The following is a 5,545-nucleotide window of genomic DNA, read 5'->3' on the forward strand; positions in this document are numbered from 1 at the left end:
CAACTTATTGTAGATCTGAATGGAATGAAAAAGCAGACTAAGGGAGAATTTACCCTATCTATGTCTCATTATCTGAACTGGGACATCTCTCTTTTCTGTCCTTCAGATTGGACCTTCAACCACTGACTCTTCTGTTCTCACAACTTCAGAGTCACACTGAAGTTGTCATCATCTCTCTTGGTTATACAGGTCACTGTGAATCTTGAGGCTTCTTGGACTCTATACTAATTCAAGCTCCTTAGAATGTTCCATCCATCCATGTTTCGACCCACCCTTCTGCTGCTTTCTACGTTCCGATGGCCTTGCGATATTAGAACGGTTTTGTGTTATGTAAAATCGTTATGCTTCAACGGTCTGATAAGACATAATTTCTGGCACAAAAATCTTTTTTTGTTTGTTTTTGTTTTTTGTTTTTTCGAGACAGGGTTTCTCTGTATAGCCCTGGCTGTCCTGGAACTCACTTTGTAGACCAGGCTGGCCTCGAACTCAGAAATCTGCCCACCTCTGCTTCCAGAGTGCTGGGATTAAAGGCATGTGCCACCACGCCTGGCTCTCACAAATTCTTAATAACCAAGAGAAAGTGGTATTTAAAACACAGGACAGCTTTTGGACAGCTTATACAAAGCAAAAGAAGGAAGGACATGTGACAGCCTGGCTGTATGTTGGTAAGGCACCAAAGAGAGGTTGTGAAGTTCTTTGTAAATGCCTTTATTTTCTCAGCAAAGTTTAAAGCAAGTTCCATAGTTAACAATAACAGATCGGCACCTAGGTGGAGAATATAAGCCAAACCATCCTCAGAAATTGATAGCAATAGACAGGGGTGGTGGTGCTTGCCTCTTCTTCTACCTTGGCTTCTCTTTGTCTTTCCCTTTCTATTAGAATCTGTTTTGAGACAAGAGTATGAAGAGATGCCTGCGACAGTTTTATCGTGAGTCTTGTTCTGACTTTGGTAGTTTCTGGCAGCATTCTTTTTAAATGTAACTATGCATGCCATTTTATTGTGGAAAGGCAGCCTCATCTAAAAAGAGTGTTCTGATGGGCTACGTGTGTTTTCTCAGTAATACCTTCTATGTCATAAACATTTATTCCACTTTAGTGTGTGTGTGTGTGTGTGTGTGTGTGTGTGTGTGTGTCCAGCAATTGTAGTGTTAGTTCCTGTTCAGTGTGGGCTGCTGTCTGGGATATGACCTTTTTTCACTGTGTTTGTTTGTTAGTGTGTTTATATAAGAAAGGAGCAGATAAACTCCACTGAGGAAATCAGTGGCAACAGCATCTTGGGAATCTTGTTGGTGGTAGTGATGTTTAATTTTGTTTTGCACATATATTATTTATGAAAAAGAAATTTAAACCTTGCCAAAACGTATTTCAGCAGATTTAGAAATGGTGTCAGAAGAAAAATTGTCTAGTGAGGATCAACAGGCTTTGTGGTCTGTTTTATAAGTATGTCTTTTGTTTACTTTATAAATCATGCATGAAGAGGGAGAAAAAACAAAATGATTTATTAAATGTTTATGAGAAATTCTAGCATGCCTTGTTTTTAAAGTCCAAAGAGTAGACAATTAGCTTGGGGATTTGTTGTTCAAGTTATTGATCGCAATAGGAGACTAAATGAAGGGAGAGCAGAAATTTCTTCTCAAGTCAACTTCCAGTGTAGAGATGAAATAACCCTAATTGTGAATTCTGCTTCCTTCTCCAAAATTTATTACCACCCTCCCACATGACCAAGCAAGATACACAACGTTCCAAAGGAGGTTGCTTTTATTCTCCTTTTATCAGCTTCCTTGAGGAAAGCAGACATGTTTTGTCTTTCTCCTTGCTCAGGAAAAGGAAAGTGTAGGAGTATAGATCTTGTTGCAGGGAAGGGAGAATAACTCTATCAGTTTGATTGAAGGTGTCAGAAGTGCTGCTGGAACAACTGAAGCAGAGCTCAGAGGTGGGGAAGTTTTGACGGGCAAGGCAGCAACTGCAGAGTTCTCTTTGTTTGTGTTTTCATTTAATACACCCACTGGGTTTAAACGCTTATTATACCAGGAGAGTGAATTGTGATTTGCAAAGCTGGTCAGCGTGGATTTTGTGAACATTTGCCCAGTTTACCCCTAGATCAAATGAGTGAATGAATGAATGAATGCATGCATGAATGAGTGGTTGAATGAATGAATAATAATTAAATGTTAGTTTTAGATTTTTGTTTGAGGTCTGGTAAACATTTATTTATCATCCTGCTTAAGAGTCTCACGCATTTTATATGTGGAAATTTCAGGTAAATTTTTAATAAAAGTTACCCTTGACCCTCCAGCAAAGCTCTGTCAGTCACATCTGTGGCTGCTACTTGTTTGTTATTTAATGGAAATAAATAGCTAAAAAAAAAAAAATCATGGCTCACACCAAAGGAAGTGCATCATACCCATAATTATTCCTACATTCTTAATTTTTCTCCTGTGTTTACTTTTGTGCATTTTGATGAGGCCCTTCACTCCCCAGTGCCTTAGTTTTCATATGCCCACAGAGGAGTCCATAATATGCTTTTATAACCCTGCTGAGAGGATCAATGAGGTCCGTGTACATGAAGGGGCTTAATAAATAGTATGTGATTTGAGCTTTCTGGATGAACGGTGCTCCGTGACTACAAAGCCGAGCCGCTTCCCACAGGTAATGCCTTTGCCTGGATAGCTCTGATTATAGGCTTTCTTTATCTCTTCAAAGCAGAGATTTTTCTCCTTGATTCCTTCCTGTGTCTTTGTTGCAGGAGCGAATATGCCTATTTACTCAGTACCTTTTCCTTCTGAGCATGCACACACCAATCACTGAACAAGCTTGCAAGAAGATCTGTTTACTTAAGTGCACACATGGCCAATAGCATAGACACAGATGTAGGAAAGGCACAGTATAAAAGAAATGTTCCATGCACATCAAGTCCCAGGTGACTCTCAGAACCTCTGCCATCTCAGGTGAAACCAAATTCAGAATATAAATTTTGGAGTGAAGAGATTGTATGCCAGGAATATTGAATATGGCCTTTGTTGCAATTATTTAAATTTGACTTGGAGGGTTCTCCTTTGCTGTGCAGCTCTGGATAAAAACTGGTAACAATAAGACATTTTATACAATATAATATTTCCAAAATTTTCACAGTGTTATTTAATTTGATCCTCACAGCATCCTCAGGTGGAAAGAAAAATCTGCATGCTCAGGAAGACTGTATACCTCATCTTAATTATCCTCCACTTAAGTGGAAAGATACAGTTTATAACATACAGTACATTCGGTACTTTTGTATATTTCAAATGACAGCTGGATTTTATCACACCCTCATTTCTGATTTCTTTTATAGTTTGAGAATAATATATTTACATCATGCTGTCCTTCGCTTTCTCTTTCCAAAATTTCCCATATACCCTTCTCACTCTTTCAAATTCATGGCCTCTGTCTCTTATTACTTGTTGTAGATAGACATATTTTATAAAATATATTACTTATAATTATATAATTATATATAATTATAACAAAATGTTTGTATAATACATATACTTACATTATATATAATATAAATTACAATTATATATGTATTATATGTATTTCTAAATACATGAGTATAACCTGGCCAGCTTGTATAATGCTACTTGTATGATCATTTCAAGGCTGACATTACCCCCATGTAATATTGGATAAACATTTATGTGCTCTTCCCTGGGGGAGAATATTCCTCCCCTTCTCAGCATTCCATAGCTGCCTATAGTTCCCTTGTAGGTTTAGGCATCCTGGTCTTTCTCTTTAAAATATTTTTAATTTTTATTTTATGTGTATTAATGTTTGGTCTGAATGTGTGTATGTGTGCCACATACAGAAATTAGTAGGGGGTATTAGATATCTTGGAACAGAAGTTACAGTCTGTTTTCAACTACCACGTGGGTGCTGGGAACTGAACACAGGTCATCTATAATAGTAGCAAGTGATCTGAACCACCAAGCCTTCTCTTCAGTTCATTATTTCTTATAGATGATTAATGAATAGTGGCTATCTTAGTGGTATACTTAGGCTATATCCAGAATGTGAGGGAAATAATACTGAAACCAATTAGTGGCATCTAGTCTGTGAATGAGAGATATTGACTTGAGTTTATCTAGCAAATGAGAAATCTTCATAATGTTTGCACCTTAAAAAAAATCAGAATTTATTTGACTTCTGTTTTCTAAGTTAAGTGAGAATTTCTGAGCAGTATGTATCATGGCGGGGGATAGGCTTGCTGGTTATCCATGGTTTGTAAATCATCTTCACATTCTTTGGAGAATCTATTAAATTACTGTTATACTTAGAGTTTTGAGTTTGAACCAGGACAGATACAATGATATGGACATACATACCCTTGCCCCTTTACTCCAACTTGATTCTATACTTGTCATCACAAACATTCCAACTTTTAGAAACCCAGAAGGTAATTGCATTCACATAAATGTATGTAGAAAACTTGAAGTGAGGTAAGGAAACAGAATATAGAAAAGGCACACAATGCACTTCTCTCTGCATATTCGATTGTGATATGAAGACTATAGAAGGTGTTTTCATCTGAAATAGAAGCAGTGACACAAGGAGTCTTATTATGTGTCAGGTATATGGTTGCTCTATTGGCAAGGATAACACTGACAGCTGAGTCAAGTTATTCAAGGACAGCATTAACGTTATGAAAAATAACGCTGCTCGCAACCAGAGGAAGTATCCTCTCTTAACAGACCCATCAGCAGACGTATCATGTGGCTTTTAAGAAAATGATTTAAGGCTCATACAGTTAAAACAATTTCCGGAGCTAGCTACACTTGAGTGCATGTCCATCTGAAATTTTCTCATCAGTTTGCAGACAATTGGCCTACTTTGGCGATGAGTCACTCAGTTCCCTTTCCAGTTTTGGCACTAACAACTATGTAGGTATCTCTGATACACATATTTAAAAAATTCTGTATTGCTGCCTTAAATTTATATCTGGAAATAGATGACCTGTTATTTTGTGACTTTCATCAGAAAGTCTTTTTGTAACCATATGTTTTTCTAAAATTTGCTGTAATATGTTTTTCAGATGGGAAAGAATGGTTTAAAACAAACATGAGAATATATCACTACATAGTTGTCTTTCAAATATGTCTCTAACACACACACACACACACACACACACACACACACACACACACACACATACCTTTGAATTCTGGCTAATCATATATCACAAATACTAAAGATTTGGGGTGGAAAAACCAAAGGATATGGATGTCATTCCTCTAAGCTGCTTCTCTGTGGTCTCTTGCAAATGTCACGAGACTATCTTCTATGAATTTGCTTCTGAAATATTCCCTGGACTGAGACTGGATGCCACAGTACTCAGCAAGAGGCCCAATTTTATGTTGAACTGCTCATCTCCCTGTAGTGTTTCCATTTGGTTCTAAGTGTCTTTAATATATCTGCCTTACTCTAACTCTTTCTCCAGAATGAACTCTTCTAGTAATGTGGATGAGAACCACAGAAGATCTTCCAACTGGTAATAAGGACACATGCTCCA

Source organism: Mus pahari, chromosome 6, assembly GCF_900095145.1.
Source record: "Mus pahari chromosome 6, PAHARI_EIJ_v1.1, whole genome shotgun sequence".
NCBI lineage: Eukaryota > Metazoa > Chordata > Mammalia > Rodentia > Muridae > Mus > Mus pahari.